Consider the following 22,038-nt stretch of genomic DNA (forward strand, 5'->3'; position numbering starts at 1 on the left):
AGATAACACAAGGTACTATATAAGTTGCTCACTAGCTAGGAATAACAACCAAGTCTCTCTCAAAGCACACCATGTCTTAAAGAAAGAGTGGATACATTGGGTAATAAAGTCCCATATACCAGTAGAAAGATAGGATGGTATTACTGAAGTATTTTTGAACATAGATCTGCTGTACTATCAGGGTTGACTTGACCTAGAGATAAACAAACAACATCCAGTGACCCTGACTAAGAAGCCATGAAAGGATATCATCTTTATCATTACTTATCAGGCTCTGTAGTAACTTGAATACAATACAAAGATTTTCTTTAAAAAATCTGTTGTATACAATCATTGTGGTGTTGAAATGATGCCATCAAAACACAAAAATAATGTTCTTAAGCCATAGCTCATTCCAGTTATAAAAGAATTGAAAGAAAGGTAATTTGATGAGGGGGAGATAAATAAATAATAGAAGCTGTGGTAGTGGTGATGGTGGTGCAAAAGTACTTTTATTTCTCCATCCTTTTATGAATTGAGCTTATTTTCTTATCTTATAATTTAGATCATGCTGCCATGTTCTAGATATGAAAACATAGTTTTGATTCTGAAGAATGATGTTGCTTTCTTTTCCATTTTTTTTTTAGTACAATCTTTACATCTGTTAATGTAACATCAAATATAACATGCAGAAATGTAACGTTTGATATATCTTTTAATACTTTTTGCCTTTTTTCAATTAAAAGTAGTAGTCAACTGATATTGCACATTTTTACCCAAACTCATTCCATATTTTGGAGAAAGTATGCTTGAAAAATTCTTCTCTGAATTACATGGGTATCTAGGATGACACCTCTTAACCCTACAATTCCTGTTGTTAACGATTCTCATTGTTTTAAATATTATGCTCTTAAGGCATAGAAAACAACAAAATTCAAGACTTAGACAATCTTTATAGATTATTTACATCTGGACAACATTATTGTACAGGAAGAATTATAGCTTGAGGAGAATATTGCAGAATTATTGATATCTGAATAAATGTACACACACACACACACATGCGGTTCAATCTCACTGTGTGGCACCTTGGATGCAAGTGTCTTCTACTACAGCCTCAGGTCAACCAAAGCCTTTAGTGGATTTAGTAGACAGAAACTGAAAAAAGCCTGTTGTGTGTGTGTGTGTATGTATATATATATATATATATATATATATATATATATATATATACACACACACACACATGCATATACTCATATATATGTATATATATAAATAAATATATATATATATATCATCATCATCCTCATTTAATGTCCGTTGTCCATGCTGGAATGGGTTGGACGGTTTGACCAGAGCTGACAAGCTGGGGAGCTGCACCAGGTTCCAGTCTGATTTGACATGGTTTCTACGGCTGGATGTCCTTCCTAATGCCAACCGCTTTACAGAGTGTGCTATGTGCTTTTATGTGGCACCACATGGGTGCTTTAACATGGCACTGCATGGGCACTTTTACGTGGCACTTCCACAAGTATTTTATACCACCCAAAGGATCAATCATAACACTTCTGTTGTGGAGTACGGGCCTTCTTGAGTATGGCAAGGTACCACACATACATACATATATATGTGTGTGTGCGTGTCTTTATGTCTGTTTGTTCCACACCACCACTTGACAACCTGTTCAGCAAAAAAGGCCAAGAGAATAAATACCAGGCTTGAAAAATATATATATATATATATATAAGTACTGGAGTTTATTTGTTTGACTAAAATTCTTCAAGGCAGTGCCCCCAACATGTTCACAGTCTAATGACTGAAGCATGAAGCAAGACACACACACACACACACAGAATGAGGAATGTTAAAAACACTGTTTGTATTTTATGCTTTAATATATCAACAAATACAATATTTCAGTTGTGATGTGCCAGTATTTTGCATGATTATGAGTATGAACTCATAATCATGCAAAATACTCATATTTTCTATTTCTGACATGTGTTGGTGATAGGATACTCTTTCTACGAGAGTTCTAACTATTCTATTACAGAGCTAATATAATGTATTTTATCATGGCACCAACACTAAAATAGTTGCCTTGTCCCTAACAAGGCTAAAAACTTATCTCTATTCTAGGTTATCTCTGTTTGTTGCCAACCACTTAACAGATTATACTATATATATATATATATATATATATAAATAAATGAAGACAGAATGAAGTAGTCTTACATACACTGTGCTTTAAAAAAAGAAAAGAACACACAGACAAGCATACACTCACACACATTGGAAATGTCCTAAATACACTATATTCAAAAACAGGATGAGATGATCATGACTGGAACACCTTTAATCATAGGTCTGCTCAGTCAATGCTGATGTGGTGAATAAATTAAAACAACAACAACAGCAACAATAATCTTTGCTACTGCCATCATCATCATCATCACAACTCATTAACTATTGAGCATTGCAGTGAGAGCCTTAACCAACAGGGAAAGAGGAGACTCTTTGATGTTGTTCGACTTGCAACCAAATCTCCCTCAAACCACATCCTGCTATCTTAAGGAAACAGCATACTGGACAACATAGATTAAGATACACTATACCTGAAGAAAATATAGGATGGCCACAACTGGAATGCCTGTAATCATAGGTTTACTGTGTCAGGTTGACATGAGATTAAATAATAATTTCTTACATACGTAAATGATTAGAAATTGGGGCAGTGGCAAAGAACAATCAATTATATTCTTTTCTACTTTAGGCACAACACCCAAAAATTTAAGGGAGGGGGTCACTCAATTAGATTGACCCCAGTATGCAACTGGTACTTAATTTATCGACCCTGAAAGGACGAAAGGCAAAGTTGACCTCAGCAGAATTTGAACTCAGAATGTAAAGACAGACACAATACCGCTAAGCATTTCACCTGTTGTGCTAATGTTTCTGCCAGCTCGCTGCCTTAAGAACAATCAGTTATATTGACCCCAGTACTTGTCAGGTATGTGGAGGCATGTGGTATGTGGTTAGAGTGTTGCACTCATGATCATAAGATTGTGGTTTCCATTCCTGGACTGGGTGATGCATTGTGTTCTGAAGCAAAACACTTGATTTCATGTTGCTCAAGCCACCCAGCTGGCAAAAATAAGTAATCTGATGACAGACTGGTGTCCTGTCAAATGGGGAATATATGTGCCACAGAATCAGGAAAATTGGCCTTATGAGCCTATGGCTCAGGAAGGATCTTTGATCATTTTTTGGGGAACTTGTCTGGTGCTTATTTTATCAACTCCTGAAAAATGAAACAGCCAAATTGACCTCAGCAGGATCTGAACACAGAACGTAAAGGGCCATAACTAAATACAATTAGGCATTGTGTTAGCCATTCTAACAGTTCACTAATATGCTGTTCTGACTTAAAGCTAAATATTAATAAGAACTACCAAGCATCATATCCAACAAACACCTCTGTAATGAGTCACCATCATAACCAGGGGTTGTAAAAAATTAATTGCAATATATTGGTCCAATTAATTGATTGGAGTTGTACTGCCAATTAAATAATTGATTGCTATCATATCAATTAATTGCAGTTAATTGCAATATTGTCAGTGAAAGTTTTTCAAATGGCTCATACTTCATTTGACATTCAATTGGCAAATATAGCGTTCTATTATTGTGTTGACGCTTTTTCTGACTGCTGAGAATGATTCATACATTCTGTCATGCTTAGGAATTGACTATTGTGTATGTTGTCAAATAATCGCTTTTGAGTGATTCTTGATTCTGATTGCCAAGAATGATTCACACATTCTGTGTTCAAACCATTAAATCATAACTTTGCCTGCAACTCAGTTGTGTCTTGAATTCCACTCCAACATATTAACTCAATCAGACTTTCATCAGTGGAGTGGTGAAATATCTTCTATTTTAAACTGTGGCGATAATCCATGCTGCATGAAAACAAAGCAAATTATGCGAAAATATTTTAACCAAACAGACAGACAGTGAACACGTATGGAAATGCAAGTGTGGAAAAAAATTGACCCAGAAAAAAGGAACTGGATGGACAAATCTTATGAATCATATAAAAAAAAACCAGCATTCAGAGTATTCTACTACACAAGCAACTGGACAACCCTCTTTATCAAGTTTTCTTTCACCAAGAAGTAGTTTGGTCGGTTGCTCGGCCTTAAATGTTTATGGTTGGATTGAGTGGGTGTGTTGGTTTAAAACCAGCTTCTTTACTGAAGACCTACTGACTCATAAGTACACAAACTTGGGAAGTATAACAAATATGACCTTAAAGAAATACATGGAGAAACTTACTCAAGAAGTGGAAAAGAAAATATCTGATGAACTTCCAAGTAAATTTTTGTTGGTAATTGACAGTTGGACTAAGGGTTCGACACATTTCATTGGACTTCTTGAATATTATTTGTACAATTATCAAAATGTCTATTGTACTGTTTTGCTGGCATTTTTTTTGCTGGTATCATCCATTGATTCTGGTTATGTCGAATTTATAGAGTATGTGTTAAATGTCTATAAAAAATTTAGAAAATGTTGTAGCTATTACCGGAGATAATACTGGAGTGAACAAAACTATAAGGAATTTGTGTAGAATAACATTGATTGGATGTGCCACTCATAAATTCAATCTAGCTGTTTCTGCTTATCTCGACAAGCAGGAAGTTCTGCTTGATAAAATTAATATGTTGATGAGTAAGCTAAAATCATTAAAACTTGCGGGTAAACTTTGGGAAAAAAACGCTTTTGCAACCTATACAAAGAAATAAAACCCATTGGTCCAGTGCTTATGACATGAGTGAGAGGTACATCCAACTCAAGCTGTTTTTAGACTCTTTTCAAGACTATCCAAAGCTGGTTGATTATCTGTTGACTCCATGCAATCATAATGATCAGCAGACTCTAAAAGACAAGTTAATAAAGTTACCCTCAGTAAAAGTTGCCTTGCAAAGAACAGAAATAGATTTGGGAGATGCTCGAATTCTTTTTGACGAAATTCTCACATTGTATCCTTACGAGTTTAAAGAATATTTGCTTCCATCGGCAACCATTGTGCACAGCCCAAATTTTGAAAGTGGAGTTGTGAAAATTTTACAACATGCAGAAATAGAGCTAACTGTGAATGAAGTAGCTCCTCTACATCAGCTGAAAGTGGTGACAGACACGTCACAACAATCTGATTTACCTGTAGAAGATGATGATTTTGCTTCAATTTGTTTGAAAAAACACAAAGATAAAATTTCACCTCAGCAATATCTGAACCGTAGATTTTTGTTACCAACATCCAACATCTTGAAATGTTTCTTCAGCTCAGCAGGTAATGCTGTTAATGATTTTCGGCAATACTTAACACCAATGAATTTAGAAACACAATTATTTCTAAAAGTCAATCGCGCTTTCTGGGATGAAGAACTAGTTTCAGAAATCTCCAATTGTTCATGATCTTTTGCTATATTAGAATATTTTAATTATGCTACTTGTTTGCAAAAGTCTTCCAATTAAATACTTTCAATTTACTTGTTTTTCAACTTCTGTACAATGTAGAGTATAAATGTGTGTTCCCAATTCTAAATCAGTAAAACTGAACTTTAAATATATTCTGATAAAGTTTTTTGAAACTATAAGATGTGCCTTTTATTTTCCTATCATTTTGGCACTTATCTAAATTGAAGCTAACACTCCAAAATATATGGTGTTTTTACGTTCGGCAAAATAATTGACAATTAATCCCAATTAATTGCAATAATTAATTGGTCTGTATCCCAATTAAAATTAATTGATTGCAAAGAAAATAATTGATTGGAAAGGTTCCAATCAATTATTCACAATTCCTGATCACAACAGTCACTACTTCTGTAAGTACTGTTACCACTCACGTCACTCGTCACCAACACTACCATCAACACCACCACCACCATCACCACAGCCATCACTATAACCACCACTATCACACCATCACTATCATCACCATCATCACTCATCAGCACCATCCTGCCACTACCATCAACAACATCACTATCCACAGATTTAGCCTAAATCAGTGACTCTCAACCTTTCCTCTATCTGTCATGAACCCACTCAGCTTGATGTATTTCACCATTTATCCCCTTACTTCCATGATAAAATATACTCTAAATAATAGTATATATAACAAGCTTCACACAATTCGGCACACGCTCATAAGCTCTGCTCTGCCATTACTTTATGTTACATAATATATGCATGACACCACTCAATAAAAAGACATGTGATGTTTTAAATATATTTTAACAAACTTTGAAGAGTGCATTAACAACATATAATTACATATGATATATCTATTCCACAACTATAAATTCTTTACCCCATGGTATGAATTTAACCCCTGGATGATGTGTAAACACCACAGACTCTCTCAGTTTTATTCCCATCATGTAATTCTTTATTTCTGTGTCAATCTCAGTGTAATTTAGATGGGTACACATAGACTTCTACTCCCCGTGTGCTTTTTTAACCACTCCTTCAACATAGCCAGTATTTTCACAAATCTTTCCCCCTTACCAATGAAGGGGACTCTACATTGGGGGGGGGGGGACCTGGAGTGAATTATAAGTGCATAAGAACCTGTAGAACCATGTGTGTACTGAGAAAAATAATGAAATTTTAATTTTATAAATTCATAAGTAACACTAATTGCTGTTTTAGTTTTAAAGCTTAAAACATTTTTTGTTTTCTTTGTCTTTTTATGTGGATTCTTAGGGAGTTTATTGGCAGATAGTTTCAGATTTTTACATGGTCTTTAGACCTACTAGAAACAGCAGCCAAATCTCCTCAAATCCTACTCTACCACCTTAAAAAAATTATGAGTATCCAAAAAGATAGGAGGGTCAGGCTGGAATATTGTTGATCATTTAATCACAGGTCTGCTCAATCTGACCTAACCTGGGAGTTAAAGGGTAACATAAAACTTTCAATGTGTGGAGAGGTTTTAAATGATAAAATAACAGCTAGAGTATTTTTCAAAGGTGAATGATAGGTGTGGGGTATGGTTCATTAAACTGACCTCCAGTATTTATGCCTTTAAATTATGTATGCACACACACACACACACAATTGACCTTTTACTAATGGCATTTCCCAAAATCACTCACAAGGCTTTGGTTGACCCAGGGCTATAAGTAGAAAACATTTACTCAAGATGCAGTGTAGTGATATTGAACCCAAAAACCACAGGTTAGGAAGTGAATTTCTTAACTGCACAACTATCTCTACACTCTAACACATACATTATTAATACTAAAACACAACTGAAGATTTGGTCTCTGGATTTAACTTGGCACGCATTCCTTGTAATAACTATCAATTCATTCTAGCTATTCACTTCACATTGCAGTTAAACATTGTGGCATAAAACAAGATTTTTATGATGAAATATGAAAATATTTGTCATTTGAGGAAAAAATTTCTGCTCACTGGACAAAACATATACCTCTATATGTAAGCTTTGGTATGCAAGTGTTAGGAGGTAAGTAAATACACACACACACACACACACTTATATATAATCTAATATACATAGGACTAAAATGTGAGGTACTATAAGTGTCATGATAACTCAGTTATCAGACAAGCTTGTATAGCATGCAGTGTGTGCACTCTATCCAGTGAGAGATATGTGTTATTTAATACACATAGGATTTAAGTGCAAGCTATAATACAATAGCTGAATGAGCTTGTATAGCAAGGTCTGGACTTATTTGTATTTTTTACCTTTTTGAGCTTGAATGATTGCGTGATGGTACACTGGCAAGCTATAATACAATAGCTGAATGAGCTTGTATAGCAAGGTCTGGACTTATTTGTATTTTTTACCTTTTTGAGCTTGAATGATTGCGTGATGGTACACTGCAGCAGTGTACCATCACGCAATCATTCAAGCTCAAAAAGGTAAAAAATACAAATAAGTCCAGACCTTGCTATACAAGCTCATTCAGCTATTGTATTATAGCTTGCACTTAAATCCTATGTGTATTAAATAACACATATCTCTCACTGGATAGAGTGCACTTTTTGTTGACCCAACCAATAAAAGAATGGTACACGCATGTGGGTAAGTTTGGGTATGTGTATTGCGATGTAATGGGAATATGTGCACATGTTTCAACATGAATTATTTATGGGTGCCTATGTTGATTTTTATCTACATGTGTATACATGCGTTCCTTTGTGACTGAGTATAAATGTAAGTTTATGTGATTACAATTGTGTGTATATGACAGAGGTATGTGTGCAAATATGGCTATGATTCTATATATGTGTGAGTATATTATAAAATGTTTATATAACAGTTATGCATAGATGTGTATTTTATGTATGTCTATTTCCTTAAGTTGGCATATCAATGTATAAACATTGATGTTAGTGTCCATAAACTTTTATCAATCCAGAAGAGACAATATATCTTTAGATGCTTGTGTGTGTGTGTATGTGTGTGTGTACATGCATTAGCATGACTATATGATACTTCCAAATAAAGGTTCTCAACCCTTTCACCGAACAGCATTTTACATGCACTCCTTCCTATGCTTTGGGAAGTAACTGTAAAACAAAAGAAAAGTAAATGTAAAACAAGAAAAGCAGATGATTTTAATCAAGTTACACCAGCCTGTAATTTGACTGTACCCCTCCTTCCATCACATCTTCACCATTTTCCCTCCCCTTTCTCTCTCCTACTGAAGTATCTCTGTATTTCCTTTACTGCAAGACACAAATTTCTGTCCCTCTACTCATACTCTAGCCTCTCATCTGGCACAAAGTCACACTCTGCAATACTACTCCCCTCCCATCTCAGTTGAACATATTCTATCAGTCACTTTTGATGAGCCACAAAGTTATGGAGTTGTAAACATGTCAACACCAGTAGTCAAGTAGTGGTTGTGGTGGTGGTGGTTGGGGGGACACAAACACACATCTACACAATGGGATTTTTTCAGTTTCCATCTACCAAATTCATTCACAAAGTGGTGGTAGACCTGGTGTTATAGCAGAAGATACTTGGCCAAGGTACTGCACATTGGGACTGAACCCAAAACCACATGGTTACAAAGCAAGCTTCTTATCCACAGAGCCATGCCTGCACCTATATTGAAATGATGAAAATAATATTGGTTCTTTTTAAATGTTCTTTGTATCAAATATATTAGTAGTTCAGTTTCTATGACATTCTTATACTTTAGACAAAGAATAAAAGGATTGGAAAATTTAGCTATACACACACACATGTATGTATGCACACATGTATGTATGCACACATGTACACAATACATGCAAACATATACATACATACAAAGATACATATATATATATATATATATATATATATATATATACATGCATATATACATGAGGGAACATACATTCATGAGAACACATACACTTATAGATTCATACATATATGAACACACACACACACATATATATACACATAAATGCAAGCATGTACATACAAGCACAGACATGTATACATGCATACACACATGTGTAGACAACTCTTGTATACATAGATACCTACACATACATATATGCACACAAACACACATGCTCAGATACACATACACACAGATTGGCATGCATACACATAAACACACGCTTACACACAAATATGTTTAAAACTGTCTAGAGTACTAGTAGTGCAGAATAATGTAATCCAGTAACACATTTCAACAACACACACAAGCATACACACACACACACACCACACATACATACAAGTGCAACATTCCAATCACTTCAACTAAATGCAAGAACACACTACCAGGCCTGACAAATTACTTCAAAACATAAAACATAAAACATGCACTGTTAGACAAGAAGTCAGCTGCCAACCAGATGTGAACATCTAAGACAAGAGTCAGTGAAAAATAGAGAATATTTATGGACATTTGCCCAAGAACTCACAGAATCCATACTCTGATTATAGATTTACATAATAGTAACTACAAGTATTAATGCACTTTGTGACATTACCAAAATGTTTTAAGTGGTGAACTTAAGCAAGTGGGGCTGTTGTTGTTGATTAAACCTGGGTGATCTCTGAATGAAAAACTATACAATCAAAAGCATTCCAGCTATGACCAACTTGTCATTTTCTTTTTTTTTTTTACATTCATTGTACATTACAGGAGAAGGCATGACCATGTAGATACAGAGTTTATTTTGTTACCATGTGATCTCTGGTTCAATTGCACTATAAGTCTACTTGCAGTACTTGTTCCAACTTTTTTCACATTCTGAATTCCAATCCTGCTAAGGTTAACTTTGCTTTTCATCATTCCAGGATCAATAAAATTATAAACCAGCCAAGTATTGGAGTTGATGGTTCAACTAATCCCTTTCCCTCAAAATTGCTGACGTTTTCTCTAAATTAAAAACATGTTATTATCATTATTATTTCTTTTTATCTCAGGTTTTGTTGGTACTCCTGGAGTCTTGCATGCATAGTAGGCTTGCTACCTGCAGCCTATGATACCATGCTATTTGTTCTTTCTAACTATCTAATACTTTCTTGATTATTCTAGCCATGCCAAGGATGAAAACCTTTTGTAATGGTTCTACTGGGCATTCTATTCTGATTTCCTTTATATTCCTTTTGATGCCTTCTAATACTGTCCCCAAGGATCCAACAATAATTGTCACTAGCTTCACCATCATTATTATTGTTTTACTTCTCAGAATGCTGGTCGATTCTGTGAGAGCAGACAGCAGCCTGCTGTCAGAGGTGGCACAGGGTCTCTTTTTGTATGATTATGATTATTATTATTATTATCCCTCTAGCTATCCTAAAAATAGTGACCAAGTGATTGTTTGATTGGAAATCTATAATCAATGATGTTATATTATCTTGGAAACTGCAAAGAAAAATTTTAAAGAAATATAAATAGATAAGGGTGAAAAAAATTCAAGAATAACAACAAACCAAGTATTTCCTGCATAGAGTGCAATAATAGGGTTCTTGGCAGAATTACTAGAGCATTGGAGCATATGGATGCAGGTATGGCTTTGGAGTTAAGAAGTTAGCTTTACAACTACATGATCTAAGTTTTAGTCAATGGTGCAATACATTGGACAAGTGTCTTGTACTACAGTCTTGAGTTGGTTGATACTTTGTGAATGGAATCTGGGAGATGAAAATTAAGCAGAAATACATCAGAGTAACAACTGTTCCTATTCTTGTGGTAGACTTAATTTGTCACTTTGTTCAGCATCTCCACATGACCCTTGTGTACTTTTAGTATAGTCCATTCTGTTGCATGTATTTCAGCCAGATCTGCAACCTGTGGATAACTTACTCCCTCCCTCTAATAGTTACAAAACTATGAAAACAATCATAGTGCCCTTCCTCCTCTGACCAAATCATAAAATGTTACTTTTTAAAATAAAAATTGCCCTCTAGTATTTAGTTCCAGACTTTTACATCCTGAGTTCAAATACTTTTGAAGTTAACTTTGCCTTCCATCCTTCCAAGGTCAATAAAATAAAGTACCAGTCAAGTACTGAGGTAGATTTATATTACTATAACGCATCTTAAAACGAGATTGGGATTATAATAGGAGACAAAATTCAACTGTCATGGTTGAGCCTTGCCTTTTGATTGAGAGGAAAATATAAAGAAAAATATTATCACTTAGGGTGTATGTACCCAATGAGAGTGGGGTTAATAGACAAATTTCATTTTTTTTGTATCAAGTCCTTATAAAAAGATAGTATTCACATAGGCAGCCTCTATATTGTTCCTTATTGTTCCTAGAGACAACATACAAATCTCCTTCAAATTATGCTTAACCATTATAAAAAAAAAAAAAAAATTTTTTAAATTTAAAAAAAAGAGGAATACTTATTGGATAATGTTGTTCTAGATAAGGGTTTCTTAACCATTTTTCTGCATTCCATCCCCTAACTTCACCAGTTTATCTTGACCTCTCTCCACATATAATAGGGAAAAAAGTAGTCTTGTAAATAGCACAATTTAACATTAACGTCCTTAAAAATCAAATCTGGTAAAAAAAAAGTAGTGTGAATAATGTAAAGGAAGTTTTGGGCCTTAAAAAATAATTTTCTCTCCTGAATTTTCCGAAAGGAAAGGAGTTGGGTTTTTCCCCAGGGCTAAGACTTGCTGTTCTATATATATATACTATGTATGAAAACAAACAGCAAGTGAAGGATGGCCACAACTGGAATGACATTAATTGTTTGATCAGATCTGTTTGATCAGATCTGGCAATAACATCAACACCAATAGTTCCCAACCCACCTGTCCCATCTTGGTAGTTACATCCATTAAATGTTATACAAATATTTACAAACTATAACATATCATACACTAAAAATAATGACATCTGATGACAAAATAGTAACAATTTTCCAGAACTTGTCAAAACAAATGGATAATGGAAGCGAAATTAATTAATATCCATGACATCATCATCATCACTGCTGCTACTGTACCATCACCATCATGAATAAGAAAAAATCATTTAAATTGGTGGTTTTCAAACTGAGAAGTACTAGCATCCCACCACAAAAAAAAAAAAGTGGAAGTTATTTACTGAACCCTTCCCTACTCAAGAGAAGACAAGGTTTTGCATGTATATAACTCTTCGTTTTTCATCATGGTGTTGGACAAATTAAAAGAAGTTTTAAAATCACTTTGACATTTATTTACACATGGTCATTTATACCCCTCACCAATTTTTCAATCCTTTCAGCATCCTTGTCCTTACAAGAAACAATGATTTAAACTGTTATTTTAATTATATATCAGTTGTTTCTAGTCACTATTAACAAAGTAAAAATATCTTACAATTAAAATATTGTATCAGGGTCACTGTACTATAAAGTATGATAGCACTTAGCCAACAAATTGCACACAGTAAAAGAAAAATGTCAAAACAAAAAAAAAAAGGTTCATCACAGCACACATCACTCACATAAGCCAACAAAGATACTACTATGTAATTGCTAAAATGCTAGAAATAGCTGCCAAATTTCTCTCATGCCACATTCTACCGTCTTAAAAAAATTGGACATATTGAATAATATATAAAAATCTCGGATGTTCATAGCTGGAACAACTTTGATCATAGGTCTACTACAGTAGTTCTTAACATGGGTGACAATGATGTTTGGCATGGATGTGCATTGTGTGCTCATAAGGAAACAACAAATATCATGGAACTGCTATGGGGGAGGACACTAGTGTATAGAAGGGTTGTGATTTTTCTTAGAAATAAATTATTTAAACCAGATACAATACTTATATTTTAAACATATTTTCAATAAACAACTTTGTTGAGATTAAAATGTGTAGAACACTATGTTATCATTGAACAGAAATATACCAGACCATCAGAAATATAGGATTATTTACTTCCAAATTCAAGAAGTCCAACCTGGATTGTTTAACAAATTGACAATGTGCCAAAATCCAGTATAATTTTATTATACAGTCATACACATGCTCACACACACAATACAAAAAACAGAAAAATGTTGTAATATCACTTAAGGAATCAAACCTCATGTCTGTTGTTAACCATATAGCCATGCAAACCATGGTATCAGATGTTGTAGTTAGCACAACTGACCAGGTAACAAGGTTATCCAACTAAGGATTAAGAAACTTAAGTACTAAGTTTTATCCATTCTCATGCAGTTAAGCATCAATTTGTCAAATAGGTGATACTTCAACAAAAATTCTGATCTTGTATTTAGGTAATTTACAAATTTTCTCTGCGTGTGTTTTTTCAATATAAAGATCTCATATGTGCAAATTTATACGGAATCTGTTTCCTATAGAATCTTCCACTTAATATTGAAATCAGTGTTATGTAAGCTCAAAAGCGGCTTGACAAAGATTTTGTTCCTCTTTTGATCATGCTGAAGGATGACATATGATTAAAATGTCATTGATTAAATTTATCCTGTCATTTCTATGTTGTACTTTTGCACTGTCATTCAATTAAAATTTGCAGAAACAATTTCTGCTTCATATATTATAGTTTTGGCATTGCATGACTGATTGAGAGAGCAAGCATTAGTTTTCTATAGGATCAGTTTTCCTTGAGTGGAGTGGTATTCTTGACTCATGCATTATACTGTTTGCAACTAACTTTTATGAAGTTCCTTTTAAAGACTTTCCTGTAATGATGATCAATTGGAAAATGTTTATTGGGACTAAGAAATCATCATCATCATCGTTTAACGTCCGCTTTCCATGCTAGCATGGGTTGGACGATTTGACTGAGGACTGGTGAAACCGGATGGCAACACCAGGCTCCAATCTAATTTGGCAGAGTTTCTACAGCTGGATGCCCTTCCTAACGCCAACCACTCAGAGAGTGGAGTGGGTGCTTTTACGTGTCACCCGCACAAGCCAGTCCAGGGGCACTGGCAACGATCTCGCTCGAAAATCCTACGGGAGCCAGTCAGGCGGTACTGGCAACGGCCACGCTCAAAATGGTGCATCTCATGTGCAACCCGCACAAGAGCCAGTCCAGGGGCACTGGCAACGATCTTACTTGGCTTGCCGGGTCTTCTCACGCACAGCACATTTCCAAAGGTCTCGGTCAGTAGTCATCGCCTCGGTGAGGCCCAATGTACGAAGGTCTTGCCTCACCACCTCAGCCCAGGTCTTCCTGGGCCTACCTCTTCCACGGGTTCCCTCAACTGTTAGGGTGTGGCACTTTTTCATGCAGCTATCCTCATCCATTCTCATCACATGTCCATACCAGCGCAATCGTCTCTCTTGCACACCACAACTGATGCTTCTAATGTTCAGCTTTTCTCTCAAGACACTTATACTCTGACGGGTATTCACATTGACATTACACATCCAACGGAGCATACTGGCTTCATTCCTTGCGAGCTTACGTATGTCCTCAGCAGTTACAGCCCATGTTTCACTGCCATGTAGCATGGCTGTTCGTACGCATGCGTCATACAGTCTGCCTTTTACTCTGAGTGAGAGTCCCTTTGTCACCAGCAGGGGTAAGAGCTCTCTAAACTTTGCCCAGGCTATTCTTATTCTAGCAGCTACACTTTCAGCGCACCCACCCCCACTACTAACTTGGTCACCCAGATAGCGGAAGCTATCGACTACCTCTAGTTTTTCACCCTAGAATGAGATAGAAGTTGTTTCCTGTTTGTTTACAGTCTTTATTGCACCTGGACATCTGCCACAAACAAAAACTAACTTCCTAGTTAACCTGCCTTTGATGTTGCTGCACCTCTTATGTGTCCATAGCTTGCACCGGGTACGCTTAAAGGAAAAAGGGGTGTGGATAACACAATATTAGAGGATCTATTCTTAGTGTAATATGGTAGTAGAGTGAGGAAGTAATTAGTTTTTAAAACTACTGTTTTCAAGAGCACTGTTAAAATATAAGGTTTCCTTACGAAAGATTTCTTCATTTGAAAAGAGGCTGAGGACTCTTCTGCTAACTATATTTTTAAAGGCTATTGGTAAATGACAGGAACTTTTGTTAATATGCATAAATTTCTCATTTGGTTTACTTTATGGTTTATATTTCTTTGTTTGTGTAAGTTATGACTGACACCTGGGCTGCTAATGCTGTATTATTTTATAGTTCTCTTTAGACCAAAATTCTTGAATATGCCAATAAAATTTTCTTAAAGGTATCATATGTATACCTGTTGACATGATGATAAATAGCTAGCCAACCATCTCTGTATAATCTTAAATTTAATGAAGTGAAGTTCATTTTTAGAACATTTAGTATGTATAAGCCAATATAATCACATACATCAAATAATCCTATACAAACCTCAAGTAAACCTGCAGGATCTAATTTTTTTTGATCAGACAGAATGATTATTGATAAACAAGAGATATGTGACACATTACTGCACTCAAGAAGACCAGCCCAACACAAAAGAATTGAGATCATAAAGACAAAGTGCCACATAAAAAGCATTGGAGTAGGTGTTGGTGCCATATAAAAAGCACCCAGTACCCTCTGTAAAGTGGTTGGCATTAGGAAAGGCATCCAGCTGCAGAAATCAAACCAAAATAGAGTATGGAACTTGGTGTGGCCATGGGGAACATTACCTTACTTGGAAACAGGTGATGTTTTGGCAACAGTGAGGGTATCATGCTGTAGAAAATCTGCCTAAATAAATTCCATCTGACCCATGAAAGCATGGAGAAGTGGACATTAAAACAATGATGATGTATGTGCACTAGTCTTCCTATAATTTTTAGTTTTAATGGAGAAAATAAAAATGTTTTTACAATTCTTATTCCTTTATTGCCCACAAGGGGCTAAACATAGAGGGGACAAACAAAGACAGACAAAGGCATTAAGTAGATTACATCAACCTCAGTGCGTAACTGGTACTTAATTTATTGACCCCAAAAGGATGAAAGGCAAAGTCGACCTCAGCGGAATTTGAACTCAGAACGTAAAGACAGACAAAATACCGCTAAGCATTTCACCCGGTGTGCTAACCACTCTGCCAGCTCGCCGTCCTCGTTTTTACAATTCTATAAATCTTTGATATCAAAAATAAGTTAATTTTGAAAGTAATTAATGTGCTTATGAAAATGTATATTGGTTATCATATATAAGAATTCTCTTTTGAAAAGTGCTATAGATGTGTGGTTATGTAATTTGCTTCCCATCCATGTGGTTTCAGGTTCAGTCCTGCTGTGTGGCATCTCTATAAAAGCTGCAGGCCAATCAAAACCTTATTAGTAGAATTGGTAGCAAGAAGATGCTTGGAAATCCATCCCACCATAAGTGTGTGTGAGTATACACGTGTGTGTGTGTATGTAAATACATATATAGATATATATGTGTACACACACACACACATATATATTTATGAACATACAAATACATACACATGCATACACTCTTGTATATTATTACCTGATATCTCTCTGACTTTCAGACAGTGTACACCAAATGGTGTTATGCAAATATATCCATTGGTAGAGAATGATTTAGCATAATTTCCCTGCTATTTCTAGCAGGTCAAGCAGCCATGCAGCTGCTCCCTGCTCCAATATATGAGTAGACAATTTATTGTAAACTTTGCAGTGAAGAACACAAGGCTAGCAGACAACCTATATATCTACTAATACATATCAGATGTACATCTATGGTTGGGTTGACTCATCAGTTAAATGTTATGCAGTTCCAGGAGCAAAAATAAAAGTTGTAGAAACTGACAGCTTACATATATGCACAAACATGCATATGCTATATATACAATAAGCATATTCATATATGTATGTATGTATGTATAATAGACATTATACAAATATATATATATATACACATATTTACATATATATAAATATATATCATATGCATACACATACATTTATTTAATCAACAAAAGTTAGTGATTCAAGAGGCAAGCATTTCGTGCAATGGTGTCTATGCATATATTTTATATATATATATATATATATATATATATATAGATATAGGCGCAGGAGTGGCTGTGTGGTAAGTAGCTTACTTACCAACCACATGTTTCTGGGTTCAGTCCCACTGCGTGGCACCTTGGGCAAGTGTCTTCTACTATAGCGTTGGGCTGACCAAAGCCTTGTGAGTGGATTTGGTAGACAGAAACTGTCATATGTGTCTCTGTGTGTTTGTGTGTCAGTGTTTGTCCCCGCAACATCGATTGACAACCGATGCTGGTGTGCTTATGTCCCTGTCACTTAGCGGTTCAGCAAGAGAGTGATAGAATAAGTATTAGGCTTACAAAGAATAAGTCCTGGGGTCAATTTGCTCAACTAAAAACGGTGCTCCAGCATGGCCACAGTCAAATGACTGAAACAAATAAAAGAATATACGTACATCAACACACATTTGCACACGCATGCATGGGCATGCACACACGCGCGCACGTGTAAAGTCATATTTGACATATTCAAATGAATTTGCATAAGAACCTTTGTTGTGGAACTAGTCCTGGGACAAAATTCATCTCCTAGACATGTGAAAACACATCCTGGGCTGTGAGTGACATCTTTGAATCTTAGGATGCAGGCATTTCTGCTTCTTTTCACTTTATCAGCTACAACAACCAAATCTGTCATTCACAGCATGATAAGAACAAAATTTATCTTATTAAAACAGCATACAGTATGTATGCTGATCTACATAAAGCTTGATCAAGCCAGAATGAAATAACATTGCATAAAGCAGAGTTGAATAAAATATCATCATCATCATCGTTTAACATCTGCTTTCCATGCTAGCATGGATTGGACGATTTGACTGAAGACGGGTGAACCGGATGGCTGCACTAGGCTCCAATCTGATCTGGCAGAGTTTCTACAGCTGGATGCCCTTCCTAACACCAACCACTCCGAGAGTGTAGTGGGTGCTTTTACATGCCACCGGCACAAGTGCCAGTAAGGCAATGCTGGTAACGATCATGCTCAAATGGTGCTATTTACGGGTCACTAGCACGGAAGCCAGACAGCTGCTCTGGCAATGATCATGCTCGGATAGTGCTGTTAGTGCTCCACTGGCACAGGTGTCAGTCATCAAATATGGTTCAATTACGATTTTGATTTCACTTGCCCCCAACAGGTCTTCGCGCCAGTTGTCAAATTTGGTTTGATTTCGATTTCAAATTCACTTGCCTCAACAGGTCTTCGCAAGCAGAGTTTAGTGTCCAATGAAGTAAAGATACGAATAAGTGAGCTGACTACACTTCTGGCAGAGGCCACAGATTATGCTCTCACGTGGCTTGCCAGGTCTTCTCATGTACTGCAGATTTCCAAAAGTCCCGGTCACTAGTCATTGCCTCAGTGAGGCCTAAAGTTCGAAAGTCGTGCTTCACCACCTCATCCCAGGTCTTCCTCTTCCAACGGTTCCCTCAACTGCTAGGGTGTGGCTCTTTTTCACACAACTATCCTCATCCATTCTTGCCACATGACCATACCAGCGCAATCTTCTCTCTTGCACACCACAACTGATGCTTCTTAGGTCTAACTTGTCTCTCAAGGTACTTACACTCTATCGAGTATGCACACTGACATTACATATCCATCGGAGCATACTGACTTTGTTTCTTGCAAGCTTACACATGTCCTCAGCAGTCAAGGCCCATGTTCCACTGCCATGTAGTATGGAAGTTTGTACACATGCGTCATACAGTCTGCCTTTTACTCTGAGTGAGAGGCCCTTTGTCACCAGCAGAGGTAAGAGCTCTCTAAACTTTGCCCAGGCTATTCTTATTCTAGCAGCTACACTTTCAGCGCACCCTCCCCCGCTACAAACTTGGTCACCTAGTACAGTTCTATATTTAAGAGATGAGGAATTTTTTTCATTATTTACATTATTTACATTTGACGGATATTTGTCCTCATCTTGTTAGTTGTTAACACAACGTTTCAGCTGATGTACCCTCCAGCCTTCGTCAGGTGTCTTGCGGAAATTTTGAACCTGAGGCTGGAGGGTACATCAGCCGAAACGTTGTGTTAACAACAAACAAGATGAGGACAAATATCCGTCAAATGTAGTGGAAGCTATCAACTACTTCTAGTTTTTCTCCCTGGAGTGTAGCAAAGGTTGTTTTCTGCACATTTTCAGTGTTTATTGCTCCTGAGCATCTACCACATACAAAAACTATCTTGCTAGTTAGCCTTCGTTTAATATTGCTGCACCTCTTATGTGTCCATAGCTTACACCAGGTACATCTTATGGAGTTTCTACCTACGCCTTTTCTACAGATCAAGCAGGGCCATCTACCTGTAGGGGTTTGTGTTTTGTCTACCTTCCTACTTATTAGGACTTTGGTTTTAGCTAGGTTGACTCTAAGGCCCTTCGATTTCAGTCCTTGCTTCCACACCTGAAACTCCTCCTCTAGTTCAGATAGTGACTCAGCAATTAGGGCAAGGTCATCAGCATAGAGGAGCTTCCAGGGGCATCCCGTCTTGAATTCCTGTGTTATTGCCTGAAGGACTATGATAAAGAGAAGGGGACTGAGAACCCCTACCTCTACCCAGAATTCTTCACTATACTCGTTGCCAAACCTCACCTTACTGACAGCGTCCCTGTACATGGCTTGCACAGCTCTCACTAACCACTCATCTATCCCTAGTTTCCTCATTGACCACCAGATAAGGGAGTGGAGGATCCTGTCAAAGGCTTTCTCCATGTCAACAAAAGCCAGGTACAGAGGTTTATCTTTGGCTAGGTATTTCTCCTGCAGTTGTCTTACCAGAAATATAGCATCAGTGGTGCTTTTCCCTGGAACAAACCCAAACTGCATCTCATCTAGACTGACTCTCTCCCTAATTAGTTGGGCTATGACCCTCTCAGTGACCTTCATTACCTGGTCCAACAACTTGATACCTCTGTAATTGTTTGTGTCTAAAGTGTCTCCTTTACCTTTGTAGTAGTTGACTATGGTGCTGCTACACCAGTCATTGAGTATGACTCCTTCATGTATCACCTGGTTAACTATACGGGTGACTAGGCTATAGCCAACACTGCCAGATATTTTGAGCATCCCTGATGGGCCGGGGGCTTTCCCTGTCTTCATACTCTTGATCGCTTTATCTACCAAGGTACTGTCAATTAGGATAGCTGGTCCCTCTGTTGGGTCGACATGTGGCAGACTCTCTTCCTCCCATTCATTCTCTTTATTAAGCAACCTTTCATAGTGGTGTCTCCAAACCTCTCTTGCATGAAATCAGATTTAATACATTTTAGTGTATTCAGACATGAGAAGATATTCCATTTCAGAACTAGTTCCAGGAGAAAATTCTCCACTTAGACATGTGTGAAAACACATCTTGGGCTGTGAAGGATGTCATTGGATTGTAGGATGCATACATTTCTGCAGAAGGTTTTCTCACACCTGAAAACACTCAAGCATGTTAAATATGACCATACTTAAATATATTTTATTCAACACTGCTTCATATGACATTATTTATTTAATTCTAGCATGATCAAGCTTTACACACATCAGCAAATGTTTTGTATTTTCATTTTTATCAGGTGGGGAATGACAGATGTGGCTTCCATAGCTGACAAGGCTCTCAGTTCACAGCCACACTGCCTCCTACTCCACTGTAGCTATTACTGCAAAGCTTTATGCCGTTTGTTGTTAGGAGTCTGGTTTTGGTCATAAAATCCCCAAAGTCATGGTCATGATATCTGGCAACTGCAGTAGCTCTATCAAAATGTGATCAGAGAAAAAAAATTACAAAATTCAGCTTGACTGTCCTCTCCAGTATATCCAGTCAGACCTATCAACCTTCTGATCTCATTGGTGAACATGTCCACCTGTTCCCCAATCTATCTTGCACTTCCTAGCCAAGCATATACCACAAATGCTCCTTTTATAAAGTCTTCTTTTAACCTGGCTTCTATTTTCCCTCTACATCTAACTGGGTATCTTTGTTAATTTCTAGAGACAAATTTGGTCCCTCTTAAATATAGCAGCTTGAAACTTGCCAAAATGCTAATTCCTTGCAGTTTAATAGTCAACCTAGCCACCTTCATCAATACAACCACATCTCTCACACCACTAAATGGCCTTATTACATTGACGATGTTACTTCTATTCCCAGACTCATCCACTATCTCACCTCATAACACCATACATAAGAATGTATGTGTATATATGTATATAAAATATATACACACACACACACATATGAGGGGAAGTCAAAAATTATCTGCACTTTTGCCATAACATATCTTCATTATTGTCATACTGCCTTCTGTAGATGCATGTTTATAGTTGGTAATATTGTGGTCACATGATCGAAGTTTGAGCCTAATTGTGCCAGTTTTCTTTCTGGCTTTACAGTGTAAGCATGGCTGCTCTACTAGCAATGTGCACCAGAGAAGAACAAAGAGCAGGCATCAGATTTCTCTGGTTGGAAGATGTGTTGAATGCTGAAACTTACTGGAGGCTTTTAGTGAATTGCTGGCTTCAGTTTGTTGGCCAGCAAAGCACTGAATCTTGCACTGTTGA

General features: G+C 36.6%; 1 protein-coding gene and 1 pseudogene across 3 annotated transcripts in view; one reads left to right on the forward strand and one right to left on the reverse strand.

The window, feature by feature from the left end:
* The window catches only part of LOC106882139 (NADPH:adrenodoxin oxidoreductase, mitochondrial), a 161,817-nt gene that overhangs the window by 126,799 nt on the left and 12,980 nt on the right, over nucleotides 1-22,038 (reverse strand). The window lies entirely within an intron of this gene.
* LOC149135409 (uncharacterized) lies at nucleotides 3,949-5,463 on the forward strand (annotated as a pseudogene).

Source organism: Octopus bimaculoides, chromosome 5, assembly GCF_046866305.1.
Source record: "Octopus bimaculoides isolate indiv1 chromosome 5, ASM4686630v1, whole genome shotgun sequence".
Taxonomy (NCBI): domain Eukaryota; kingdom Metazoa; phylum Mollusca; class Cephalopoda; order Octopoda; family Octopodidae; genus Octopus; species Octopus bimaculoides.